The sequence below is a fragment of the Lepidothrix coronata genome, unplaced genomic scaffold (assembly GCF_001604755.1).
Source record: "Lepidothrix coronata isolate B3197 unplaced genomic scaffold, Lepidothrix_coronata-1.0 Scaffold77, whole genome shotgun sequence".
In the NCBI taxonomy this organism is placed as follows: domain Eukaryota; kingdom Metazoa; phylum Chordata; class Aves; order Passeriformes; family Pipridae; genus Lepidothrix; species Lepidothrix coronata.
In genome coordinates this window covers 3,739,829-3,752,039 of record NW_016690257.1, presented here as the reverse complement: position 1 = coordinate 3,752,039, position 12,211 = coordinate 3,739,829, and the positions used below count along the sequence as shown (strand labels likewise).

Genomic DNA, 12,211 nt, shown 5'->3' with positions numbered 1-12,211 from the left:
ACTATGGTCTATCTGAGTTCCATCTGGGATCCCAACATTGCCTTGACACTGAAGCATTGCAGGAGTTTGGTGGGCTTCAAAGCCATCAAGATTGTTTTGGCCCCACAAATGCCATGTGAAAGCCCACCACGACCTGAGGGTCCCAGCCTCTGTTACAATGATATGTCTCCATCCTCTCATAAATAATGAAAGCCTTAGACACTTATTCATGTTAAACATATTGCATGTGGAGAAAAGGAGGGATTAGCCTCAGACTGTCAAAATTTCTCGTTCAGTGTTTATAAGCAACACATGAAAAACAACAGAAAGGTGTTTTCTAGAGAAAGAATAGCAGGGATCTCTAGTGCTGTGGGAGATCTGTGCCAGCAGCATGAGCTTTGTCCTGTATTGAGCTACATTTATGGGAGTGATTCATGGATGTATTATCCCAGTTTTATGCATTTGTTAACTCAAAAAAGAAGTCAGCCCAAGACTAAACGGGAAAAGTCAAACTGGCAGCATCCCTTAGCAAGTGGTAAATCAATGTAATGAACCACCAGCTCTTTGTCTTGGTGGAAGACCTGGAGGGTGGTAAAAAAAAAATCATGTTTCCATAAGGAAAGAAACTCTCAGGCTGTGTTTAGTCAGTCTTATTCTCCTTTGATATTTTGTGGCATTTCTACAGGTCTTGCTCTGGTTAACATGTTTAAACACACACATTTTCAAGGTTAGTTTGACATTAGAGCATTCACTGCTCAGGGCACACCACCGCTTGAAACACTCCTTGAGCTCAGCCTGCCCGGTGTCCCGGTGTGTGGTCTGAGTTACAGAGAGTGTTATTGATAACAGAGTAGTATTTGCACCTTCCATAGGGAACCTGAAATCCTCAGGCTGCCAAGTGCCTACGTGTGTGGCCTGAAAGGCATGTCAGTCAAGGTCCTTCCTACAACTTCAGCAGAGTTAGGGAGAGGTTTTCATCTCCTGGACACCTGACATGCCTTCCCCTGTCTGTTAATTTAACTTAATCCATCCATGGTTTTCTGTAATGCTATTAGGACTTAAAAAGTTGATTATGGTTAAAACGGGCAAGCATCCTCACTCATTTACAATGCTGTTTGCTTTAAATGCCTGAGTGAGAGCAAAGGCAATTTTGTGGGAATTCTGTACTGTGTCTCTGTTAATAATGTCACTGAGATCTTACATGAGTAATTTATTTTGGTATTTAATACATACAGCCTCACAGTTTCTGACTGGTGTAATTTCACAGTCAGGGAAGCCAAGTCATAATAAGATTAAAGAGCTGGTGTTGTTTTTTGGGGGTTTTTTTTGTGTTTATTTTTCCACCAAAAGGAAAGGAATGTGTTAATAATACTGGTAAGAACGGAACAGACAATAAAACCCTTGACTCTTTATTTCCTGCTGTACCCAATTAGCAATTACAGTAGGAGTGGCTGCAATCAGGGAAACGGGTGGCTTTGCACAAACAAGTTATTTTCATTCAGTATTGAAAATAGTGCCTAGCAGAAGTTCAATGTCTATATGACTTACCATCACTGTCTGAATGTGTGTAGGAAAATAGTAATTTAGATATACATATGCACACTCATACACTTGCCAGTACTCTGTTCTAATGGAACATTAAGCTAATGCCACATTAAGTTACAATACACTTCTTATGGAGCTAAGAGCAGCATCTATATAAATATCAGATAGATGTATTATGATCTGAACAATTGCAATAAATAGCAGATGGCTATGCAGTAATGGGACACTAAAAAATATTTATCACATCTTCCGAGTGTGCCACCAGTCCCATTTGTTGTCAGGGCTAATGGCCAAGTTTGATGTGTGCCCTTTGATACAGTGCCTTGCCAATCACACACACACAGTCACACAGAATGGTTAAGGCTGGGACGCACCACAGTGGGTCATCTGGTCCAACTTCCCAGCCAAAACAGGGGCATCCCAGAGCACATGGCACAGGATTGTGTCCAGACAATTCTTGAATATCTTCAGTGAAGGAGACTGTACAACCTCACTGGGCAATCTGGTCCTGTGCATGGTCACCCACACAGTGAAGAAGTTCTTCCTCATATTCAGGTGAAATTTCCTGTGCATCAGTTCCTGCCTGCTGTCTCTTATCCTATTACTGAGCCCCACCAATCAGAGCCTGGTCCATCCTTTGACGCCTCCCTTCAGGTAAATCCACACATTGATAAGGCCCACTCTTGGTCATCTCTTCCTGATGCTGAACAGCTCATCTGTGGTGACACCATGAATAACAGAATCATAGACTGGTTTGGGTTGGAAGGGAGCTTGCAGATCGTTTCAACGCTGTGCCGTGGGCAGGGACACCTTTCACTAAAGCAGGTTGCTCAGGGCCTCATCCAGCCTGAATTGAAGGGGTTTGAGTAAGAATGACCTGGTCCTGCTATCAATACTCAGGTTCCCAAATATCATACTGTCTTGGGTCTAGAAAAGCAAGAGTGGGAAATATATGGCCTTTTGTGTCTGCTCAGCATGACTGTGGATGAATTGCTGAATAATATCCCTAAAACTCTTTGGGGCTCTTTTTTTCCTCTGTCCTTGTTGGCCAAATTTTCTGAAAGGTTCTCGTGGAGGAGAAGTTTCCATACGTAAAACTGTCCTTCTCAGATCTGGTAGCTTTTCCCTCTGGATCAGCACTTTTCTGAACTCACAGATATGTCTGTATAGGAGAGGTCTGATTTATACTTGAAACTCAGAATGCTGAAGAAAAAAGTGGGGCTCAAATTGCACCCACATAAAGAAGCTGTTTATCAGAATAAGTTTGAAACATCAAAACTTCTTTCTTATATTCCTGGTTTTAGTCCTGACTAATGATGGCTTGTCAGTTTCTCTTTTGTTCCTTCTGCATTAAGACTTTTTTCTTTGTTTATCTCAGGTTTTTATCCTCACCGTTTTTCTGTCTCCTTCTTATTTCTTCTTCATCTCATGACCCACTTGTCTCCTTTGTTCACTTTATCATCCTCGTACATGTTATCAGCGAGGCTCATAGACTTCTACCTCTTTGGTGACCTGTGTCATTTTAGTGCTGCAGTTTTTCTTTAGCAGTTATCCACGTATCGTGCATTCCACTGGCAAACGTGTGCTTCTGCTCTGTGCTCTTCCAGAGATGAAGCCTGACATTGTCATCCTCAGCCTAGGAGGACTGTGGGTCCTTAAACTGAGGTAATATCATAGGTCCTCATTTTAGACTATTATGCACGAGGCAAGTCTGTTGCCTTCACGTTAAGTGAAGTTAGTCTGAAGCTTTGCTGAATCTGCCTATTTGTAACTGAATACAAGCACTGAATACAAGAATATATTTCTAAGGATGGAGAAACAGGGGTATACATCAGATAAACTTGTCTGATTAATCCTTATCCATAAATCTCTATTATTTGTGTTCTGGATAGTAAGAGATAAAAAATAAGTAAGATTGATTCAGGTCATGTCTGTAGCTGTCCATTCTAAAGGAAACACCTAACTTTGACCTCCTCACTTCTCAGCCCACTTTAGTCTCATGTTCTGTTAATGAAACCAAGTTCCCAAGCACATGTGCAGGGAAAGTAACCTGCTCTGAAATTGTTACTAAAGATGATCTCTCAAGGAGATTCAGCCTTGTAAGGCAAATCTCAACTCAGTTCTACATGAAGTCAAAAATAAAGAGTGATCTTAGCAGAAGGCCTTTCCTGATCTTTTAAGGAAAGATATATTTATGGCAAATAGCTTCCCTGGTTCACATTTCAACTGAAATTTTTTATCTGTTCAGTGGCACTGTGTAACCCATGATATATCAAAATCCAAAGCTTATCATATAAATAGAAAAGGGAGACAAAGCCATCTCATGGAAAGGTTGAGAGAAATCCAGCTTTTACTACTGTTTCACCCACTCACATACAGGGGAACTTGTTTTTCCCATCCACAGGAGTGTTATCAGCTACAGAATCATGGAGTCATACAATAGTTTGTGTTGGAAGGGAATTTAGAGACCATGAGTTCTATGGGTAGGGACACCTCCTCCTAGGGCAGGTTTCTCAAAACTCCATCCAGACCCATCAGCCTGGCCTTGAACATTTCCAGGGGTAGGGCATTCCCAATTTCTATGGGCAACCTGTACCAATGCCTTATCATCCTCACAGTAAAGAATTTCTTACCAGTATCCAATTCAACCCTACCCTCTGTCAGTTTGAAGCCATTCCCTCTTGTCCTATCACTCCATATCCTTGTCCCAAGTCCCTCCCCAGCTCTCTTGGAGCTCCTTTAGGCATTGGAAGGGGCTCAAAGTTCTCCACAGAGCCTTCTCATCTCCAGGCTGAACACCCCCAGCTCTCTCAACCTGTCTCCATGGCAGAGTTGCTCCAGCCTTCGGAGCATCTTTGTGGCTTCCTCTGGATTGTATACATCAGCTCCACATCCTTCCTGTGTTGGAGGTCCCAGAGTTGGTTGAAGCTCTGCAGAGAGGAGTCTCACAAGAGCAGAATAGAGGGTGGGAGGTCACCTTTCTTGACCTGCTGGTCATGCTGACAAAGAGATCTTCACATCACAGAAAATCATAACACAGGTGTGTTAAGAGACTTTTGGACCCTTTTGGAATGCAGAAACCCCTTGGAGAGAAATATTAGCTGCATAAAGAAGCATATTGGAAACTGTGGGCATAGGAAGAAAGGGTTAAAGCTGGCTGCTTCCTTTTAGTATCATGGCCTGCACCCCAACATCATTGTGTGTACAGAGCAGCCATAGCAGCCCAGCGTGCTTCACCAATTAGTTACTGCTCATATTTCCCCTGTTTCATAAATCAGAGTCATAAAAGGCCTCATCCCAGAATACCAGAAGAATGTGTTTAAAATATTTTATTTGAAAAGGAGAAGAATGGGAGTCGGGGAAAAAAAAAAAAAAAAGAATAAATGTGCTTATAGCATGCTCCTTTTCTGATGTATACCAAAAAAAGGAAGCAAGTTATTCTCAACACACAGAAGTTGAATAATTACCTCTGTTCCTTAAGGCAGTGTTATCATATTCGATGTATTTTTTCATTAAGCATATCAGACAGAGATCAATGAATGTAGAAGAGTTCTCTCTTCCCCGTAGCAGTGAATGCTAATGGTGCTGAATTGCCGTGATACCACACACCTCTCAGAAAGAAACAAATGCTGTGCACTCCATTAGAAAACTAAGAGCCTTTGCTACAACCAGAAGAAATCTCCATTTTGAGAATTGATGAATGGAAAGCTGCAAATCCACCATTAGTGTAGGAAAGAATCTTTTTTTCTTCTCTGAGCCCCCAGCTAATGCTCTTTAGACAGGAGATGGGAGGACTGCACATTGCCAATCTCTTCTCTTGAAGGTTGTTTTAAAATACAAATGTTCACATACACACAGACTCACTGTAATTATAACTGTAAATGCTGAAAAATTAGTTTTCCACATATGAGAGCCTGCAGACTCAGAGGAGGCGTGATTTTGTGACTGTCATTTTTCACCGAGTGTCACCACCACACATGCTGCTTGTACCCACCAGCTGATTGTGATGTAAACATGGAATCATTCCACTAAAGCCTATTTCTGACACTTCAATGACTTTGAAACAGTCTGAAGCTTCCATAAGCCAACATGGAACAAAATCCTACAGTTCAGGACCAAAAGGAAAAAGATGGCTTTTGTTTGGTATTCATGTCTTCTTTCCCTTTTCACCAACAACATCTCAGAATTAACTTGGACATAGAGAAACTCTAAGAGAAAGAAAATAAATCAAATTTACTTCACCAAGTCTCATCAGTAGAATTTATTTTGGAAATACAGGCTGTACCACTGAGATGAGAGCCTTTGTATTTTTCACTTCAGTCAATATAGCAGAAATGAGAATTTCTGTAGTACAGTTTATCTGAGCTTTGTGTCTACATCTGTTCACGTGAAACTCCACCACTGTGGTTTAACAACCAGAGTGACTCTAAAAGAGCAGAAACTTGTATGTGTTCTAATTGACCAGCTGAAAAATGACCTTCTGCTGTTGAAAACATTAATTCAAGATTCATAAAGATAAAAGAGATATTGGTTTTAATTCATCTGTATCATTAAACATGGTGAATTAAAGTCCTACTACGAAAATTCCCAGGAAAAAACACATGAAAACACCTGTGTCTTTCCAATAGCATTGCTCACAGGGCTTATGTTAACAGCTAGATTAAGAAATCATGGATCCACTGACTTTAATAGAGCAATTATGATGTCTATAAACAGAAGATGTCCTGGGGTTTATTGAAAAAAATATCATATTGAAAAAAGGGTGAGAGGAAACTTTATTGTTTGACACAAAATATTCCCTCCCAAGAGACTCCCGCTGAAATATTTCAGAATAATTCAGGGAAAGAAGGAAGGATTGCACAAAAGCAGTTTTCCCTTGAAAAATAAGCTGTCTCCCTGCAGCATGTTGGCACTGGTAACCATTCCTGAGATATGAAGTAGCCTTGGGATTATTCAGCCATTATGTTTAAATAACTAGGTTATGTAGTTTGCCATTATCTTTGTAGTTAGATTGAGAACAAATGATGCAATTTCCTGGTTTGTCAAATTTAACTTTGCTTTTTCTTTGGCTGAGAGGTCCCTTGTGGAAATACCATGCAGTTTATTTACGCTTCATTTGTAAAGCAGATAGGTTTGGATAAATAGACACAAGTTAAAAGTAAACTGATGTGGAAGATGGTGAACATATTTTGCTCTACTTAAATTACATTTAACCTCTATCTGCAAGACTTCAGTGGCCTGCAGACACTCTACATTTTATGCTCTGAATAAATCCATTATTTGTGGGTATTTTTCCTGGCTGCGTCCAAGTTTTCCCTATTATGACAAACTGTGCCTATTCTGCCTCTGTCTTTTCTACCGTTGTCATTTTATTACCATACACACAACACCCGGTTCTGTACTAACTGAAAGTCTCCAGCTGATGCCTGCTACATTTACTTTGTATTGTCTTTGCCTGGTCATCTTGATACAGTTGTGTAAGTACATTTGATACCTCACATGGCAAATAATACTACTCATGCTAATTGAAGGCAGCTTGGCCAGGAATATGAAACCCAAGGAGATCAAAAGATGCTTTAAAGCTCCCCTAAAAGCACACTGAACACTGAAAGGAAGTTAACAATTTTAGCACTATTGAAGACACACTATTAAGCAGAAAGATTTGGGCTTTTGAAACAATGGCCAATATGTATGTGAATTAGACATCTGGAGAGATTATAAAAGAAGAAACTCAGAGGGAAATTAAAACCCTATAGAAAGTGTGCTAGTCATAAGGACAGAATGTAGTCTGTAAATCATGCAGAGGAAGGGATACATTAACACATTAATTTTAAGAGTCTCAATCTCGCTTTTATTTATATTTAAGCTTTTAATCCTCGAATAATTAGTCATTACTAGTATTTAATGACTAGTTTGCTAATTAGGTATCCCTAGATGGAAGTAAAAGCAGTTAAACCCTAACAAACTGATCATTAACTACAGTAATGATCAAGTTCTTTGGGATTATTACTATTATAAACTATAATTAACAGTTTATAACAGCTATATTTTATTTTGTATTTTGTTGTTTCTAAAGGAAACATCCTGGAGCACTGCTGAGAGGCTGTGTTAAAATTCTCACTATCAGGAATGTGGTGAAAGCACCTGTTTCCTCCAGTTACAGGGGGAAATATTTAAATGTTTTCTTAAAATAGATGTTATAATATGTGGTTTGTTGTCAGATGTTGGCTGAAGAAGACACCACTGACATATTCTAGCAGCTGGGGGGGGAAAAAGCAAAGAAAAGAAAACAGCTCAGAAATTGTGGAGTGAATGAAAGTCTAACTCAGATTCTGTAAATTTGCTAGCGGGTCAAGTCCCAAACTCTTTTAATTTTTGTCCCATTTTCTACCACAAAGAACTCCTCTTGCAGTTTTCCAGGGAGTATTAACTTGGCTTTCAGTGCTAAATGATCAGGCCTCAGGAACAGAGCTGACTTGACTCTTTTTTTGGCAGTTGCAGTGAACTTGCAGTGAACTTTTCTTTTATGGGGATGGGGTAACAGTAAAGACAATTAGCTCAATTACCAGCTAGATAACTAATTTTTAGTTTTGAACCAAGATGGGTGCCTATTCTCTTAAGAATTCTTCATTAGAGTGTGCATTATCAGAAACATATGGCTAAATATTGCATTCTAGGCAGAAAATCAAATAGGCACCTAAATTTGACCAGCTGAAAGTCTGTATTTAATTTTATACATTGACTTGATCTCCACTGATGCTAATGACAGCTTGGATATCTAACTCGTATGAGGACTACTCTGTAAGTAGGTGTCTACTTCTTTAAGATGAATGTATTTGAGGAATGAAACTCTCCATGGGTGACTGATCTGCAGACTTTCCAGGAAAGAGTACCTGATAAATAACATCTCAACCTTTCCTATTCACTTACCTGGCTGTATTCACAACTCTGCACCACGGGTACTATTTGGTAGTCTTTCTGCTGTTGCTTGAATCAGTGTACTTATGTGTAAATACCTCATATTGTTGTAATTACAATTCCCTAAATTCATCTGAAATATTTTGACCCAAGCATCAGGGTTCTAAAGGTCTGTCATCTCCTTAACATATTTCCTTTCACATTTTCTCTAGCAAAATGCAACTGCTGTCAGAGTGTCAGTCTTTCTATGCCTGTCTTCTGGTTTCATGTCCCAGGTACTGTTCCCAGACTTTGCATCAAAAACTAGGCCTGAAATCAGAATTGTTTCACTGTTGTTTTGCTTTGTTTTTCCTTATTTGGGTTGTGATTTTATTGTTGAGTTCGGGAGGAATTGTATATGCTTTTCAGTTCTGAGGTGTAACCTACTTTAGTCAGCACAGACTCAATTTCTCTGTGTTCTCTGAAGCTGTGGATTAAGTAGTCTAGTTCTGCTCTGTGATTCACCTTTCCAATTCCTCATCCACCCCTCACATTTTCCTGAGTGCTTCTACTACTTTGTAAAGGTTAACTCTAGGAGTTGTACAGATTTTTTGGGAGGTCCCTAGGCACTTAAGTTGTCCATTTTGACCACATCTGTCTAGTTTACCCAGGACTTATCTCTCAGCCAGCTTAGAGGTCTAACCTTAACCTAAGTCAAACTATAATTCACTTGCTTTTTCCCCGACAGTCATGTCAAAGCATAGTGGACTCTGGACTATGAAAAATGTGCTCAGGCAGTGCAGGAAACACTGAACCACAAATTCTCTTGTCACAGAAATATAAAACCACCAGTTTTGCTCATTAGCAGAAATCCTGAACAGAGAGAGGGAAAATAGAACAGAATGTGGGTTGTCTTTCTTCTGTTTTCTTTTCATTATAAAAATTTTGCTTGGCTTATTAGGTAATTTAGACAACATAAAAGAGATAGGCTAAAAACCAGAGTAGGGATAATGGGGAATATTTGTAGTACGTGGAGGAGAGAGGGACTAGGATCAGGGATGGGAATATAATTCAAGGGAGAATCTTGAGGTATGTGTGTGCCCAGGGTAAGTTTAAGGATGTACTCCATGAGCTCAGACTAATGATACAACATGAGTTTTGGTGGGAGAACTGAATAGGTACATCTCCAGGAATCAGCCCTGAAGTGAGAAGGAGCCAAAAATGACCCATAAGGGACATGCAGGTCTACTGAAGTTCTCCACACATTAAATCCTCATTACATCAGGAATGAATAGCACAATCCAGCCTAGTAGGCCCACTTTTCTAAATTAAGGATAAATGAAACAAAAGAGAAAGCTGAAAAATTAAAACCAAGCTAAGAAATTGCCTAGGTTTTGGACAACAATAGAAGTTGTGAAAAGCAGGAGGGAGTATTCGTGACCAGAGCCCTAATTTGCAGGAGGTAGTTATAAGAACAAGAAAAAAAAAGAGGGAATGTAGCAACTAGTGTTGTAGCAACCAGAGACACAGGGTTCAAGGAGTCAATGTAGCTGTTGTCTTGCCCTGAAGCATACTATGGACTTCTGGTTGCAGTGCCATTCATACTTAAAGTATGGCTCAGCAACAACACAACAACCCACTGGGGAAATTAACTGGTCCATTAGCAGGGTTTACAACCAAAAATCAGCTAGTTAGTTTGGGAAAAAAATCATGGCCAAAGAAAAGCAGAGGAGAAAACACAACTCTGGGTTTTAGGCTGGGATCTATCTCTGACCTCAGACCATCAGTTTGTGTCACACTGGTCAGCAGGTGATGGTATCAGTGCCAGTAGCAGTTCCAAAAGCAGTGTGGGGGAACCAGGAACATACTTCAGAGAAGTTTACCCTGTCGGGAGGTCAGAACTGCCCAACTACTTCCCAACTGGAAACACCAGGATCAGAGCTATAAACCCTGAGTAACTCACTGGATTTCATGGATTTATCAACTTGTTCAGCATAAACTGGTGCAGCTGGTTCATACAGGGTAACACACAGTGCAGCCTTGCTGTCCCACATGTCACAGAATCCCAGCCCTGCCGTGGAGCAGCAGTGTTGGAAGCAGGTCAAGCCAATTTTGTTGTCTTTCCCCTTCAGCCACGATGTTGTGCTGTGACTTACAGGGACAGCACAAAATCTATGGTGAAAAGCTAATTTTTAGCAGGTAAGGATCTGCCTAACTGTCCAAACACAGAATGCAAATACTGTTGCATGTAGTTTAATGTGTGTACACGAGTAGCCCACCTGTCACAGAGCAGACACTGATGTTTGTGGGTGTGTTTCCAATTCCTTTGGAACCCGTTTAGAGGGTAGGAGATAAGAAACTACAGGAACACTGTATGTTCCTCAAAGTCATAGGGCAGTCCAAGAACTTATTAATCAGGAGAGCTTCTTAATCCAAATTTACTCAGAATTTTAGGTACCACACACAGACTGATGATGTCTTAGTCTAACACACTTACCTGAGCTGAAATAACTTTTATCATTGGAAGTCTAATGTGCAGTAGCATCAGATAGGGAAAGCAGCCCAGTGCTCTAACTTCTACCATTATGAAGCAGTTTGTCAAAATTCCCCAGGGAATCCTTGTGCTTCTTATTTTGTTAACAGGGAATGCTAGCACTATAACTCTCAGTTCTCAACTGGTACATAAAGGATGTATATTTTTAAATGCAACTTTTATATGTGAAATGCAACTGTTTAAGTGATACAAATTGGCTGGCTCTGAGGTTTTATTAAAGACAACTTGATGTCTGACAATAGCCTTCCATTTACATAATTAAGACAGATGTTACCACTGCAGTAGGCTCTCCAGCATACTGTTATTTTTGTTGTTTTATGATTATATCAGTTTGGAAAGTCTAGAGCTGATATTTTTTTTAAATCCTAGCACACAGTCATGGCCATGTCTGTAATTGTTACTGTTTTTTAGCTTGTTTTAAAACATGTCCTAGATGCTGCTGTGCGCTGTGAAGTTCATGAAGAGAAAGACAATTCTAAATTAGTAAGAAAATAATCAATTTACAAGTTAAAATCCTATTTTTAACACTACAATTTAAGAAAAAAGTAACTCAAAACTGGGGCACTATCCCTAGTGAAGCATCTTTTATCTTTAAATGAGCAGTTCCTTTTCAGTCCAAATCAAATTAGACTAAACATCCTTATCAGAATCAAGACTGGTTAACAGTTTTGATAGGAAGGTTTTGCTTCTCTGCTGGCTTATATTGTCACGAAAGTAATCTGACCTCCTCGTTTCTAAGGATCAAACACTTAGTGACCACTATTTTGTTTTTAGTAAACAGTTGTCATATCTAAACCCACATCAGATTCATCAGTGGAAATTAAATAAGTTTCTTGCAAGTGGCCTTGCTTTTATTGATGGAAATGGTCTTTTGGCAGCTAATAAGCTGCTGGTAAAGGATATGCTTTCTCTGTTCAGATAGTGTGTGCTTGCAAATAGTGTAGGTTGGACCTTTTTTACAAGAAATTGTTAACAAAAGACTTTGATTTGCTGCGCAGCAACATTCGTGTCTAGGGCCTCTGTCCCCAGGAGTAATCATTTAGAGTCTCACTTCAAAATTAAACTCACACAGGAGCTGAAAGTCACTCTGAAATGCACAAGCAAATCCCTCCAGCTTTCCTTCCCCTACTTGTTTGCTTTTCCATTCCCATACTGTCCCTGAATGAAGATCTGCAGGAAAGGAACTGTCAGTGGATCTCATCAGCAGAGGGCTGAAATATTTGGAGTGTGGGATAA

At 39.8% G+C, this 12,211-nt stretch overlaps 1 long non-coding RNA gene across 1 annotated transcript; it reads left to right on the top strand.

Moving 5' to 3' along the window:
* The first annotated feature begins 6,923 nt into the window (after window positions 1-6,923).
* On the top strand, window positions 6,924-11,434 carry LOC108499649. The gene is made up of 3 exons (XR_001875615.1): window positions 6,924-7,001; window positions 8,655-8,717; window positions 11,387-11,434. It is a non-coding gene; the product is annotated as an uncharacterized LOC108499649 (long non-coding RNA).
* The last annotated feature ends 777 nt before the right edge of the window (window positions 11,435-12,211 follow it).